The following is a 16,800-nucleotide window of genomic DNA, read 5'->3' on the forward strand; positions in this document are numbered from 1 at the left end:
AACAGGGTTAACACTTCTCCAGCACAGGCTAGGGTAAAATGTTTAGCATTTAGGGTCAGGTTTAGATAAAATATTAGATTATTACCATTTTAAATTGTGACACTGTTGGATTAAACAACAGTGCAAAGTTCTGGAGAGCATGAAAGGAGGAAGGTAAGATGGTCTACCTCTCCCAGGTATCCTTACACCCACTCCTCCAGCTGGCAAGTGGGGGGGCCACATTCCAGTTTCCCCTTTAAGTTGGCACCTGGAACTGGTCCCATTCTGCTCCCCCTCCCATCCTCAGTTACACTACTAGTAGTCAACTCAATAAGATCTTCAAATCACGTGAAGTAGCAGAGCCTTGTAAGTAAAAAGCCAAAGAAACTACTCATAAGTAAACGTTTCTGGGCAGGTATCTACACATGGAGGTACATAGGAGCAGATTTGCTTCTTCTAGCAGTAAACTGCTCTCACTTCCTGCAACCCTGCAATGGGCCCCTGCCACCAGCAGGGGGAGCTCGAGGCTCCAGCCACTGCTTCCAGCAGCCATCTTGAAAAGTCAGCCCAGCTTCCTGCTTCCTGGCTAGCTGCTTCCCTGACCAGGAGCAGTGTGCACAGTGCAGGGCCAGCAGGTATCAGCTGTCTCACTGTTGCCTTAGCCTTTCTGCACCATAGCTGCTCCAGCCCCGACTTCTGACAGTGACGGCCAGTGTCCTGGACTCCTGCTGGCCACCATGCTTGCCTTGCTGACCCACCACACTGACCAATGGTTGGCCTATGGCTGTCTGGACCCTACTGGCTCCCCCACAGGCAGCAATTGCCTGCCCAGGCACACCGTGCCATCCCAGGGCCACCACCACTGTGCAGCTGCCATCTAGACCCTGTCCTGGTATCCAGACCCCAGCAAGGATGCTGATGACATGCTGCTGGACACCACCACCATGACTGCCTTCACCCCCGCCACCTCTGCTCCTGCTGGACCAGCCAGGACTGGTGCCTGCACATCATCTAGCAGACCTGGGATGATAAGTAGTGGTTGGAGGCATTCAAGATGACCTGGACCACCTTTCTGGACCCCATGAAGCAGCTTCCACCTGCACGTGGAGCCACAGGACACTGCCATGTGGCTTCCCCTCCCCAGAGCCACCCGGCTGGCCCTCACCTTGCTGTAGTTGGCCACACCTGCCAGCCTCTACTATGTGGGCCATCTCTTTGGCATGGGCAAGGCCACTGCTGGGGAGGCTGTCCTGGAGGTGTGTGGCCCCTCCAGGACAAGCTGGGGCATGCCATGCTCTGGGTGGTAGTGATAGGGTTCTATGCCCTGGGCTTCCTCCAGTGCATTGGAGCCCCAGATGGGACCTACATCCCCATCACCTGTCTTCCCCATGGTGACCACCTCTACTACAGCCAGAGGGGCTTTCACTCTGTTGTGCTCCAGGCCGTTGACCACCGTGGTGCCTCCACTAATGTGAGTGCTAGCTGGGCAGTGCCCATGACGTCTGTATGTTTTGGATCTGTCCTGCTAGCCCTCGTGCAAAGTGTGAGTGCTTTGTTCTGGGAGTGCCAGACATGCCGCTGGGCTGGTCCCTCCCCTCCTTACTGGGGATCTCACCTACCTGCTCCTGCCTTGGCTCATGTGGTCCTACACCAGCCAGCTGGACTCCTACCAGGCCCATTTTAACCAGTGCCTGGGCCAGCTGTGCACCCTGGTGGAGTGCACCTTTGTCCACCTCGAGGGATACTGGCGCACCCACCACGAGTTCTCCAAGAACAACATCCCCAGGTCATCATTGCATCCTGCATGCTGCGTAAGATCTGTGAGGCCCGCAGGGAGCTGTTTCATGAAGCCTGGGTGGAGGAGATGCAGTGGGTGGAGGACACCTGGCAGCAAGAGCTGAAGTTGTAGGGGCAGAAACGGTGGCACCCCCCCCCCCCACACACAGACATCCTCTGCTGACCCACACACCCAGCAACAGGGGCCAGGGCACTGGATATGAGACACTGGCCAACAACCTTCTCCTGTACTCCCTGCTGGAGCCCGCTTGGACAGCTGTCCACAGACCCCCCCACCCACCCATACCCAGCACCATGCTCACTGCAGACATGCCTCAGAACAACAGTTTTTATTCCCCTCACATCAAACAGACCTCCTCTCCCCATCCCTCCCCAACAAACGGGCTCTGCTTCCCCCTGTCTCTCCAAGAACAGAGCCCCTCCACCAGCCACTCCACCCATCAACAATAAAACACTGTTTACAACAGTGTGGTGGTTTGTGTAGCTACCCTCCAGAGATGGGTGGCTCTGGGGCGGGGGCACCTATGGGGCAGAGTGCAGGGATGGGCAGCCAGCACTCCAGTGCACACATCGCAGAGAGCTTGGCAGGTGTGGGGTTCACCCAGAGGTGATGGCAGCTGCTGGTCCCCCAACATGGGCAGCTCCCCCTCCAGCAGCCAGTGTCCAAAGCCAGCAGAGCTGACATATGGTTTTGGGCCCATTGCAGGCAGCTCTGGCACCTTGCCAACATGGAGTCAGGGTGATCGGTAGTGCTGGTCCCAGGTCGGGGGTTGGGTGGTACGGAACCCAGGGCGGGGGCCAAGGCTGGGTCTCCTAATCCATGGAGGTGGCACTGGATCTCTGCCCAGGGCCATGAGGGGGCCTGCTGCTGGGAAGTGGGCAGCTGCAAGGGGTCAGGTGGTGCTATGGTCAGGGGTAGGGCAGTGGGCAGTATGAAACCAGCCACCAAGGCCAGAACAGTGTCCAGCACCCAGCGGTCATCCTCTGTGGCCTCCACTACCCTGGCCACAAGCACACTCTGCTCTTGCAGGGCCACCATGTGCTCATGCTCCAGGGCCAGGAACTGTACCCAGAATTCTTGGTCCACCTGGTTCCCCGTGTCCTCATGGGTGACATTCTCCACCCACCAGGCCCACACGTTCACCAGACAGTCCTCCAGTGCCTTCACCATCCAGTCCAGGGGAAGGGTACAGTCCTGGATTCTCCTTCTGTGGAGCTGGCACATCTACAGGGCCCCAGACGTGGCCAGCAACAACCCTCAGCCTGAATCCCAGCTGCTGCCAGCTGCAGCTTCTCCCCCACATAAAGCCACAGGGCCTGCAGAATAATGAGAAATAAGCTATTTGTGAGAGTTTGCAACATTTCTGAGATAAGATGCTCTTTGCCGGGGCCGTGAGGTGCCCAGCCTCAGATCAGGGGTCAGGCACGCATGGATGCCCAGGGACCATGTAAGTTGTGTGGGCAGGCCAAGGCCCAGACGGCTGCTGGCTGAGCCCCCATGCCACTTGCTTCCCAGGGGCTGCTGGGCTACTGGGTGGTCTGTGGGCAGCCTGCTCCCTTCACGCCATTCCCAGGCTGAGACAGGCCAGGCTCCTGGCAGCACTTGCCACCACAGCTCCAGACCCCACCTCACTGGCCTCCCTTCTCATCCTGCAGGCCAGCTCCTGTCCTGTACTGCCAGAAAGCCCACATCACCTTGGCTCAGAGGGCACGGGGCTCCCAGATGACTGGGATGAGGAGCTGTCTGTGCCCTTGTCCTCCCCATAGGGGGTTCTTCAGAGAGGCACCCTGGAACCAGCCCACCCCTCACCTCACACCGGCGCTGTGCTCTGAGCATGTCTTTGCTGCATGTTCCCTGGGTGCAGAGCGAGGAGCTATTTGCACAGTCCGAGGGGTGCCTGACCCAGTACATCCTGCTGCTGTTGATCAGCATGGTGCCCTGGGCAAATCTTCACACCAGGCACAGGACCCTAGTTTTTGACAGTGCAAGGGGCCAGCCTGGGCTGACCTGCAACCTCCACCACTGCCTGGAGGGCTACCTGTGGCTGTGCTACATGTCCCTGCCCTCCGCAGCTAAGGAAGACATTGCTGCCAGCATCAATGCATTTCTTGGCATGTGAAAGGCCTATCTTTGAGGGAACAGGCTGCTCAGTAGCAATTCTTGCCATCTCCTACCTCCCTGTGTGCTGTGGGGGGGTGGGGAACCTGGGGGCCACAGAAACACAACTGGCCTGGGCAGGGAGTGGGGGCCAGGGCTGGTGTTGGGCTCGGTTGCTGGGGATGGGGATGGGGATGGGGTGGGGAGGGTCCTCCCCCCAGTGCAAGGCTTACCATGTGGGCTGGGCAGGTGTGCCCAGTGGCTCTAGTGGGTCCTGGCTAGTAGTTATAGTATGTGGCTCCCAGTGGTGTCTTTGGCCAGAGGGATGTTGTGTGTGTGTGCTCAACCATTGGCCTTCCCTGGGGTGGAGCTGGTACAGCTCGTACCTGGAGGTTTCATAGTTTCATAGTTTGTAGGGTCGGAAGCGACCTGAGCAGATCATCGAGTCCGACCCCCTGCCATGGGAGGAAAGAGTACTGGGGTCAAATGACCCCAGCAAGGTATTCATCTAGCCTTCTCTTAAAGACCCTGATGTTAGGAGCCAGCACCACTTATCTTGGAAGTTGGTTCCAGATCCTAGTCACCCTGACCATGAAGTAGCACCTCCTGATATCAAGCCTGAATCTACCCTCTGCCAGCTTGTGACTGTGGCTGGGGCTGGGCCTGAGGCTGCTGAACTGTCAGGGCAAGTGCTAGCCAGCACTCCCTCAGCTGCTGGTGGAGGCTGGGGTGGGGGGAGGGAGCTCAGCAGGGCAGGCTACTGGTGGTCATGGGGCCCTCCCCCAGTGACACATCACTAAAGGTGCCAGGCTGGAGTGGGGGCTTGGGCAGGCTGCCCATGCTGCTGTACACAGCATGGCTGTGGCTTAGGTCCTGGGGCACAAAGATGTCTATCAGCTGCCACATAAAGGGCATGGACTTGTGGGCATTCCCTGACTGATGATTGTAGTTGGTCACAGTGTGCCTCCATTTTCCTGAGCAGGGACCGGATCAGCACCCCCACCGGGCCCCCCTCAGGCCCCAGGGGAGGAGCACCTAGACCAAGAGTCAGTGAGGATCTAGTCAGGGAACTTCTGGAGGGGACTGGACATATTTAAATCAGCCGGTCCGGACAATCTTCACCCCCAAGTGCTGAGGGAATTGGCTGAGGTCATTGCAGGACCCCTAGCATGGCTGTATGAGCACTTGTGGTGCTCTGGTGTGGTGCCAGAGGACTGGAAGAGGGCCAATGTGGTTCCCATCTTCAAAAAAGGGAGGAGGGAGGACCCAGGAAACTATAGGCCAGTTAGTCTTACCTCAATCCTGGGTAAGCTTTTTGAGAGAATTATCCTGGCACATGTCCACAAGGGGCTAGCAGGGGAGGTTATGTTTAGGGGCAACCAACACGGGTTCATTAGAGGCAGGTCCTGTCAGACCAACCTGGAGGCCTTCTATGGCCAGATCACCAAATCCTTAGATGCAGGGGTAGCAGCGGACATAGTTTTTCTGGACTTTAGGAAGGCCTTTGACATGTCTCTCACCCCGTTCTCATTAAAAAACTGGGGGACTGTGGTGTCGACCTACACAGTCAAATGGGTTGCTAACTGGCTGGATGGCCATACCCAGAGAATGGTGGTAGATGGGTCATTTTCGACCTGGAGGGATGTGGGCAGTGGGGTTCTGCAGGGCTTGGTCCTCGGGTCCTCACTGTTCAACATCTTCATCAGTGACTTGGGCGAGGGGGTAAAAAGCACCCTGTTCAAATTTGCTGACAACACTAAGATGTGGGGGGATGTGGGCATGCTAGACGGGAGGAATAGGGTGCAATCAGACCTAGACAGGTTACAGGGGTGGGTGGATGAGAACAGGATGGGATTCAACACTGACAAGTGCAAGGTGATGAACCTGGGGAGGAAGAACCAGCAGCAGACCTACAGGCTGGGGAACTCCCTTCTCATCAGTGCAGAGGCAGAAAAGGATCTTGGAGTCATCATTGATGCCAGGATGAACGTGGGCTGGCAGGGTGGGGATGCAGTCAGGAAGGCCAGCTATACCTTGTCATGCATCTACAGATGCATCTCAAGCAGGTCCAAGGAGGTGATCCTCCCCCTCTATGCGGCACTGGTCAGGCCGCAGCTGGAGTACTGCATCCAGTTCTGGGCACTGCACTTCAAGAGGGATGTGCACAACATGGCTTCTGAAGGCTTCTACCAGACTTGTCAGGACCCTGGCTTAGCTGCATGCAGCTCCTGGCCACTCAGACCAGCTCCAGCTGCCCATAGGCAACCCCTAGCATCCTGCTCAGAGCCTGCAGGTGTTGTGGCACAACACCTCACTGAGCAGCACCCAGTCTCACACTGCATCCCTGTTCTGGATGCTGCAGGCAGCTGCACAATTCTGGCACACGGAGGCCCAGAGAGCTGGTGCACATGTAGACATGCATACTTACTGTGCAGTAAACGATGCTACTCCACAGCAAAGTGTCTTGTGTAGATACACCCTGTGGGGAACTTTTTGCTGTCACTGCCACTCTGTGGAGTGGAAGTTATCTACTCTGTGGATAACTTCAGTCTTCAGAACTGAAGCCTGACATGTAAGCCTGAGAGCTTTCATGAGCATTGAATTTACACATACAAAAAGAAACACTAATCATACCAAACAGTGAAGGACCTACATTTTAATAAGCAGCAATTTAAGGTATCTTTTAAAGAGTGAAAATCTCTAAGTTCAATATCTAGAAGCATTTTAATGATGTGGAAAGCTTACTATCTGACTTAAAGAACAAAATAGAGTCTGAATATTGTGGAGACACATGCAGTTGGCACAAGCTAAAAATGTACATGTGAGTGCCCTTCAAAGTATGCAGTAATTCTTCAAGGCGAAGTGAGAAGTAGGACTTTCTCAAAAACAAAGACTGAGTTCATTTTCTCAAACATCCTTCAGTCTGTGGCATATTTAGCAAGGAATCTGTTTTTACCAAATTAACGAAAAGCCTCTGGTCAGTCCTCTGCTTCCAAACAGTTATAGAGACAAAGCAGCTCACTTGCATGTTTATTTGTGTGGGTGCACATGAACATAGCTTAACATGCTTGTGGGTTTGAGGTCAGATCAAAAAAACTGATCCAAGCTAAAAAAATCCTGGAAATCTTTGGGATTAGACATTATGGCAGGGTCTAAATCCAGTCTCTTTTCTCCATCGTTTTCCCCCAGTGAAGCAGATGAGTGTGTATATTCTCTACCTTCATGGGGTGATTATGATTGTAGTGTTTACTCTTCACAGAATACTCTAGTTTAGACATTTCATTAATGTTTGTTGATATATTGCTCAGTATTGTTTCTTTTTATTGAAATGCTGTTCATGGTTTGGCCACAGGGGTGCATCTAGATGAATGTGGTCATGTGGTATGTGGCGCTGCAAACATGTTTGCAGCGCCACATACCACACAGTCCAGAGTTGTCCATGTTGCAAGGACACGCTGCCCAAGCATGCGCTGCTCCATTTTTGGGGGGGTTTTCCATGGTTATTTTTGACCCCTGGATATCCAAGGATAAAAAAGAAAAATGCGGAAAAAAACCCGAAGCAGCACATGTTCAGGCAGGATGCGCTGCTAAAAAGCAGAGCTGGGCCTCTTGAAACCATGCTGCAGCTGCCAGTGAGTCTCTTCCCGGCAGGATCACTATAGCTGCAGCTTTGGGAGGCCCTCAGCACCCCAGGTAAGGCTGCTGGGGCCAGCACAATGCTGGCCCAAGCCTTCCCTACACCACCCAGGGCAACTTGCTGCATGCCAAAGCATGCGTGACATGGACGTTCCTTGGGGACAAGAAGTAGTGGCGCAAGGTGTGTTACCGCTACATGATCCAGCGAACCAACCATCCATGAACGTCTGGACTGCACAGGGCTTGCTACAGAGTGACTATTCCTCTTCCTCTTCCTCTGCCTATTCCTATGGAAGGATAGGAACTTGATGTGCAAGGTTCTCAGTAGAACTGTACAGGAAATGTTTTTCCTGTCACTATGAAACTTTTCTTGCTTTTGCAGTAGGATGAAAACAAAATCTTCCAATCTTTCTTCACAAGAAGTGATTCTAAACTAGCCAATAGCCTGCTGTGCCTGATTCAGGCCAAAGACTTGAATCTCACTGTCCAACATGTTAGGGGTGTGCCTGACACACCAGTCTGTTCTGGAGTTAGTGTCTCTCTCATTTGGACTAGGAATTCTATCCTGGAGCTAAGAAAGCTTTCTTCAAAAAAGGCTGTTTCAGAACAAATGCATTTTCACACAGAACTTTGGTTACAGCAAATACTCAACATTTTTCGTATGAAAACCATTTTTGACAAAAGAATCCCTAATCAACTCTAGTTCTAAGACATTAGCAGAGGGCTCACAGACATCATCATTATCAGCTAAGCCACACCACCTCCAGAATAGGATCTGGGGGAGACAAGAGTTCATGGAACACAGGATGCTGCCACTTAAAAGTTAATATAACTGGTGAAGTAGTTCATATTATGGTTTATTTTTAGATCAGCCACAAGAGGGCTGATGACAAACACTCAAGCAGTTCTACATTTTTTGTACAAAAAAAGTGCCGTCTAAAAATCAGTATGTACATTTCAGGGTGAGAACTCTTTTGGATTCCTTCTATGTCTCTGCTCTGGTAACATGTTTTTTAAAACGGACAACTACAGTGTAAGGCCTCTCATGAAATGTTTTCAGACATTAAGATGATCAGGAAGAGTATAGAAGAGGCTGAAATCAATTCTGCTTTCTAGGAGATGGGGATTAATCAGCTATAAGAAATTTTCTTGCACAGGAGGAAAGAGTTATGTCTCAGAGTTGGTGACTTAAATCTACAGAATAAGAATATTCAGAGTTAAAGCCTGAAGCACTGTCTTTATCTCCCTTTGCTGAGGTCAGGGCAGATCGTGGATGAATTTCAGCACTAGGGCTGCCTAGCTATGTGCTCAGAGGTGGTGGGGGTGCCATTTTAATTAGAGCTGTTTCCAGGCAGCCGCTCTAAATAAAACAGCTTACGGTCACATGTATTAAGTCGCTGCATATTTCAAAATGGCTGTGGGATGCTTTATTTAAAGCTCATTCATAGAGGAATGTGTGGGGGCTTAATGCATGTGATAGTGAGGGGATGCTAGAGCTTTCTAATTAGAACACAGAGCAAACTCGATTAATCGAGCCTGCTCTACTGTATTCTAATTAGAATGTGAACAAACACATCTGTAGGCCCCCCTCGTCATATTACATCATGCAAACCACAGTGTAACAGGGCATGATAAGGGAAGAAAGGAAGTCTTAACCCCTTTGCTTCCTGCTTTGTGTGGGCATGTCAGACCTGTGTTTGTGTTAATATCATGTGACAGTAGTTCGGTTTTGTTGTTAATTAGAATGTACAAGCAAATGCCTAACAGTCTCAGGAACTATAAAGAAGCTTGCCACAACTCTAAGAAGTTGTTCCACATTAACTTTCTAAATATTGTGGGTCCACTGGTACAGTCTTTGAGCAAATGTTTATTTAAAAAAATCTTAAATCCTTCATAATGCTGTTTATGCTAACACTATCGCCAACCCCAAACGGTCTTTAAAATGAGATTGTAGAATTAATAAGCCTTGGGTCTTGTTTTTTAATTTTAGGAGTCTTAAGACTTGGGGTTCATATCCTCAATTTTATGTCTATTATAAGGAAAAGAAGAAATATACTTAAAAAAAAAATCATTTCAAGATTTTCCTGAAATCACATGACTCCAAGAGCCCAGGGCCTTTAGAAAATCCTAGTAACATGAGATTGGCAATGGAACTGCGAATGTTTGCAGTGCCATAAGAATTTGGGAGTATTTGGATCCAAAGATTTGGACAGGAACTGTCTTTCATCATAATATCCTAGATTATAATTAGAACCTTGGATAGATCCAGATAGGAAAATACAATGCAAAATGTCAGCAGTGCAAACGCTGGGAGTGAATATAGGACATACTGGATGAAATCAACTGGAAGAAAGCAGTGGAGAGATGGACAGCAGTGAGGACAAGTGAGAAATATTCAGGAAGAAATAAGAGTGTTCCCAAGAATTATGGTTGGCAATAAAATGCACAGAAGCACAAATACTATGTGAAGAAATTGATACAAGAGAGGACTGTAACATCAGGTACACAAGTGGACTGGAGAGAAGATGAGATGGAATGCAAGAGACTGGAAATAGAGTCAAGGAGACAAAAAATAAGAACGAAGAGCAAAGTTCCTGAAAAGTTAAGATAAATAATAAGAAATGTTTCAAATATGTAGGTAATCATGGGTCAGTATAGGACACAAAAAAGGTTTAAGAGAAGGTCAGAGTAATTTACAGATCAAAGTTACTAAAACTTTAAATGAATTATCTAGAAAGGAAGGGTCAGAGAGCTTGGAGGGGTAAGAAGGGGGAAGATGAGATGTTGCCAAAAGATGGCCAAAGCCAGCCTTCTCCCAGGTCCGTGGGCTGAATCCACCCCATGGGCCATGCATAGAGGATCCCTGATTAAAGGAGAACCAGAAAAGTGTGGCAATAGGAACGACCTGAAAATATCATGAAGGATGGTGTGTACCAGTAGAATCCAACACTATTACTCATGTCATGACATCTTATTCTACAGTTAAATTGGATGAAATTCTGGTCTCACAGCAAGCAGTTTATGGTAAAACTCCCTTTGACTTTTTTAGGGCCATGATTTTACCCAATAAGGCCATGGGCAGAGTAAATGTGTCAGAAATTGACCCTCTAATTATATAAAAGAAACTCATAGCTGTAAAAGAATGGGGTAAAATAGCAGAGGGAGAGCAGAACTCTAAAAAAGATTATGAGAGAGAATAACTACTCAGAAGGTTTATAAACTTAAAGTCAATTGACACTTTTCATTCTTGAGAATTTTTGAGGATCAGGTAACTTTTGTGATAATAGACTTAGACCAATGCTAGGCTTCTATTTAAAAAAAAATTGTGGCTTTAATGCATAATAGTACATAATGTATAATAGTATTCTTTGGGCAATTGTTTTGCCTACTGTCAAGCAGAGAGGAAAAGGGCAAAGAGGAAAAGGGCATTTTAGTTAGGGAAAGGTTGGACAGAATGTCTTTGTACAGCAAGTAGTCAGTGTGTGTGGCATTAAATACCAGACACAATGGAAGCAGACAGTATAAATACTGTTTAATAGAAACAGTGCAGGAAAGAAAATATTGTGCAGCTGCCAATTTAAGATGGGCAGTGAAGGGATGTTATATATACCACTAGACCTCCTATCTCTTAGTAAAAATTTTAGAAAAATTGTTGTATATAGCAGACTCCAGAAAGACAGGTGCGGAGTTGTACTATTCAAAGATGATCGTGACTTGGTTTTAGCTATGCAGTTGTGAGTAAAAAGAGCAAGAGATGGGTAGCTAGCATATTATCTGCCCCCAGCTGTTAAAGATGGAATCATTCATGCCCCAGTCCACTACATAGATTTCACATTGTTTGAAAAAGATTGTTGTACAGGAGATGAACAAGTGATTTTCATCTGAGGAATGACAGTTGAGGGCCAAGGTATTTAACTGATGTATGATTCATGAATGATTCCCTACTTGGGGGTGGTTCTTTCCATTACTGAATGGGACATGGAACTAGCAACATGATGTTTGTAAAGGCTGGTGTGCATTTAGTCATTTTGGACAGAGCCTTCCCAGACAATCTATGTCCTACAGTGTTCAGGTCACTTGGCTTACTGTGGGGTAGGGTTTGTTATTGGAGCTCTCCTTTAGTTTTGCATTAAGGTGACAAACAGTTATGGTGACACACGTGGGAAGATTTCAGATTTATTGAAGAGGCTTGCAGCACACTGCCACTGAAACCATAGTGGGATGGAGGGGGATGGGTGATACAAAGGAGTGGGGGAGAGAGCTGGCACATGAAAAAAGGGTGAACCAGCCCCTCGTTGACATGACTGCACTCCAGCTGTGAGCTGTAGGGAGCAGCTGCTGGGTAAGCTAGGCTCAGCCAGGGACAGCACTGGCAGCCTGCAGTTTCCTCCTTTCATCATCTGCCCATTACTGCCCTGCATCCCTTACAGGGTTATGCATGGGCTGGAAGCAGGTGCTGAAAGGAGGAACCTATCTATGTACTGCCACTGCTGTCCCTGGCTGAGCCTGGCTCCCCACACATCTGCTTCTTGCAGCATGTCAGAAACAGCTCATGGGATCCTCCTATGCCTTTGTCAGCCAAGGGCAGCAGCAGCAGCACACAGGTTCCTCCTTCCAGAACCTGCTCCCAACCAGCCAAGCGAAACCTGCAGGACAGAGGGACAGCAGGGAGTAGGTGCTGGAAGGAGGAACCTGCATGCCCCTGCCACTGTCCCCTGCTAAGCCTGGCATCCTGCCCACAGCTGGAAGCAAGGAGGGCAAGAGTGGCTCTGGGGCTCCCCCTGCATGCAGATCAGCTTGAACAGTGACACTGCAGTAGAAGTGGGGTGTGACTGCACTGCCACATACATCCCTTTTAGGGACATAGTTTCTTAGTCCCAGGCTTTTCACTTTTTACTACCACTTAGGCAGTGGATGGAAGGGGGAGGATGGGATGGACACATTTCAAAGCTGAATTACAGCTTCACTGCAACTGTTGCATTGAGCAGGGAAGCTGATGTCTGCAGTTTAGAAGAAAGGGGAAGTTGCAACTCCAGGACACTAAAGGTTTTAGGAGAGTTCAGCAATGATTTTTCATTTATAGGGAAATACATATGCTAGGAACTACACAGGCACTTTTATTGTCTCAGAATCAGTCTGTGTAAAGGCTGAGTTAAGTTTTATCTTTTGTTTTAAAGTGGCTTTTTTGCATAGTGGTGGTTTTCCATACCATAAGACCATAACCATCTATAACACTTTAGAACAGCCCAATATGGCCTGATTCTCAGTACTGGTAAACATCCCCCATTCCCATTCAAAATCAGTGGGCACTCGTGCAAATAAAACCCATTGGACCAAGTTCTAACGTATTTAGCTTTCACTTAGTTCTTACTCAAGTAGTTTCCCATAAAGGCAACAATAAAAGAGAGAGTGGGCCTGTTTCTCATTTACATTAAAGCCACTTTTCACCATGGTGGTAACTGGATGGAGGAGCTGCAGGCCTATATTTCAGTTGCCTTCTTTAGGAGTTGTTTACACTGCCAAAGTGTCACTGGGTGCATCTACATGTGCATTAAAGCACCATTGCTGCTCATTCAATTTAGTACCTCTAATGTAGTAGCCAGCACTAATGCATAGTAGCAGCAGTGCACGGTCTTTTTGTGCTACTTAATGTGCAGTAGACTAATTCTGCTGCACATTAACATATTAGCATGGTTTTTGCTGTGACACGCTAATGTACAGTAGAATTAGTCAGCTGCACATAAAGGGCATTTATACATGTACCTTTGTCTGCTCTGATACATCAGAAATTCAGTGCGTCAGAGCAGACTTGATTAAACTAGCTCCTTTATACTATTTTGATCTAGTCTTGCAAGGGACCCATGTCTGTATTTTTCACATATCCAAATCAGTGGTAGTTCTGGACACACAAGGAATGCAGGGTGAGACCCTTCACTTGGAGATGTCGCCAGTCAGTACCCAGCACCCAAACAAGTATCCTTATTACTATTATTTCTACTACTATAACCACAACTACCACTAATATTTTGTTTTGCAGGAGCACATAAGAACTCCGAGTCATGGACCCAAAGTCTTTATGTTAGGTATTCCACCAAAACAGAACAAAAGACAATATTTTCTGCAAATCATTCACAATGTAATTATATGACATGAGACAACAGACGGATAGAGAGAAAGAAGCAAAAGGCAAATATGGGGCTATGCAAGTCAGATAGCTTAGTAGTTGTCTCAACACACTAGAGCTAAGTACAGACAGTCAAAAAGCCCAAAGCTGAATCGATTCAAGCTTTGCAAGTTAGTCTAAGCTGTATAGATTGAACTGAAAAGCAAGTGAACAGACATTCACTTTAGATTCTGGAAATGCAGCCCCATGCCTGCAGTGACCCAGGCCATAAGCCAGGGGATGCTAGAGCATGCCTCCCAGCTCCACTGAAGCAGACAGCTTGGCCCACCCTGTGAGGGCTGGGGAGGAGGGGGCAGTGCGGGGGATGTACAAAGCATCCTGGGATGTTGGGGAGTTAACTTGAATCTGGAGTGGATCTGGAACAGAAGTTCAATAAACCAATTTAACCTAAATTAGTTAAGGTTGATACTACATCCATCAAGGTTTATCTTAAATAGGGTTACCATATTTCCAGGTTCAAAAAAGAGGACACCTGTTGTGGGGGGCATAATATGATTGTGAGGGGACAGTGATATGCCTGTCCCCTGCCCCTCACTCCAAAGCCACAGCCTCCTCCCCCTAGCTCTGCTGCTGACTCTTACTCCTGACCCACAGTCCCTTGATCCCAGACCATGCTGATACCCCTCACTTCCAACCTGCAGCCCTTCCCCCAGTCCCTGCTGATGCCCCTCACTCCCAACCTGCAGCTCCCTGACCCCGCACTCCGGACCCACATTCCACCACCCTCCCAGTGCCCCTCACTCCCAAACCACAACCCTCCCCAACACCCCCTCACTCCCAGCCCACAGCCCCCTGGCCCCCCCAGCCCTGCCACTGCCCCTCACTCCTGGCCCACAGCCCCCTGCTCCCCGCAGCCCTGAAAGCATCTCTAAACCATGTCACCCCTGTGAGCACAGGCACCAGCATGGCCCAGCCATGCAGCTCCCTGCTGCCCTTCCCCCGCTCCCTTCCCCCACTGGAGGAGCAGGTGCCTCCCTCGCCCTGCTGCAGCCCAGTGCTGGGGAAAACTTTGATGCTGAGCAGAGCAAAATCCCAAACATTTGTTGATATTTTTAAAAACTACGCAGATGGATGGGAGGACCCAAAAAGAGGATGTATCCAAGAAAACCCAGACGTATGGTAACTTTATCTTAAACCAGCTTCTGTCCTTTTGAAAGTGGTTTATGTGCACTGAACTTCTGTTGTGTTACAGATTTGAACCAGTTTCTGATCAGTGATACCGATTTATGGGTCATTTCTGTCTCTAGCTTAGGAGACCAACTGCCAATCTAAGCAATCTGAATTTCTGAGGCCTGCCAAATGGTGCTGGAAATCTTTCAGGAATAAGGTTATCACCTCCTTTTTTTTGCTTTCGGTGCCCACTTCTGCTTTAAATCCCACAGGAGTAGCTTTGTCTCAAAGCAAAAAAGCAGGAATGTAAGTGTTCTGGGTCCAGGGCCGTCTCTCTGGTCACAGTCCGTAATAACAATCCCTCATTTTTTTAATGTGGGATATGTGTTCATTTTATCAGAACCAACTCTCCCATGTCTCTCCTGCTCTGTTTTGAAATATCCTTCTGTTATGATGGTGTAAATCAGTAATAACGGCACATAACACTGATGTGAGAGCAGAACTGCAGCTGTTGACTTGAGTAGTGTTTCACTGGTGTACCTGAGGGGGAAGTTTGGTACATTTTTGAATTTCTGCAAGCTCATGGCTGAGGGAGCAACTGCAGGTAAGGTGGGAGACTGTGTGCTGAGGGAGATCGAATCTGTTTGGCATTGAACTGCAGGGCTCCATGATTTTGTATGCACAACCAACAGCTCTGATGGGCTCATGCTCTCTCTAAATCCCTAAATCATTCCATTCAATCCCATAAGTACAATGAATCCCAGTCACAGCCGTCCTGTCTTGCACTTTCCCAGGTTCCTCAGAGGCTTATGCCGCGTAGAGCATGAGTAGCAGTCATATGAGGTGAGAGGCAAAGTAGAATGAGACTTGGTAAAAAAGCAGTTGAAGCACAATTTGGGGCAGAATTCAGCTGGAGATAAGCAGGGTGAGCAGGGAGGCCTCTCTCTCCAGTTCTGGACCAATTAACTTTGCCAGTCTAGGTAAAAGTGCTGCCCTGGCTTCCTGGGTATATCTCATCTGCAATGGCTTAAAATTCCTGGCTGATGCGTGTGGGGATTGGGGGGGTGGGGGGGGCTGTGTGTAGGGGGAGGATTTAAATGTATACAAAGAAGTCTTGCGTCTCACAGGAATGGAATCCAAGCTATCTGAAATCTCTAGTCTAAAGCCTTGTGTATTGGCATGTGCTTTCAGCATGCAGCCCACTGAATATAGAGCAAGAAACAATTACAGCACACCTCAGTTTGCAGCTCTCCGTGGGACAAAGCAGGAGGCGAAGAATAGGCAAGGGAAGAGAATTTTTCTCACACAGATATTTTATTCTGCAGGCCTTTTTCTTAATTAGCAAAATGAAGATTGTAAGTCCTACATTTGACAGTGAGAATTGTTGTTAATGAGGCTGCCAATAGTTTCAAGCTCTTTTATTTTCTGAGGAGGAAAGAACTGAGTTAGTTAATAGTTACACTATCTCTTTTCTGTGTGTTTTTTTCCTATGCATGTGATGGACCTAGTTGACTATTTGTTTACTAACCTAATAGAAATTTTTTTTTGTCCTTTTACTAACCTAATAGGAATATTTTTTTTGTCCTCAGCCACCAGTCTGTGCTGACAGGATTTTTCTGATGGTATAAGATCAGAGGTTTTGCAGTAAGGGAAGATACAGCAAGTTGTTTTATTTGCTTTGTGTACAGTGTTAAACTTTGTAGAAAAGAGATCTTCAGAGCTTTGCTCCCCAGTTGTGGAATGCATTTCCTGTTGTGCAAAATATGGGCCTGGCCACTCCAACAGAAAATAAGGGTCCATTACCTGAGTCTGCCACTGACTTCCAATGTGACTTAGGCCAGCCATTTCAATTCCTCAGGCCTCAGTTTCTTATCTGTAAAATGGAGCCATTTCCTTTCTTCCGGTTTGTGCTTTGTCTATTTGACTATACTTTCAGGGATCATTTCTGTAGTCGGTGACTAGAGAACTATGTCCAGAAGTGATTAATCTCTCTCTC

General features: G+C 48.4%; 1 protein-coding gene and 1 pseudogene across 4 annotated transcripts in view; both read left to right on the plus strand.

Moving 5' to 3' along the window:
• Nucleotides 1-16,800, plus strand: part of SHROOM3 (shroom family member 3) — a 96,270-nt gene that overhangs the window by 9,051 nt on the left and 70,419 nt on the right. The window lies entirely within an intron of this gene.
• LOC149871024 (small nucleolar RNA U3) lies at nt 16,725-16,797 on the plus strand (annotated as a pseudogene).

This window comes from Crocodylus siamensis, chromosome 2 (genome assembly GCF_052110815.1).
Source record: "Crocodylus siamensis isolate JL-2025a chromosome 2, ASM5211081v1, whole genome shotgun sequence".
In the NCBI taxonomy this organism is placed as follows: Eukaryota; Metazoa; Chordata; order Crocodylia; family Crocodylidae; genus Crocodylus; species Crocodylus siamensis.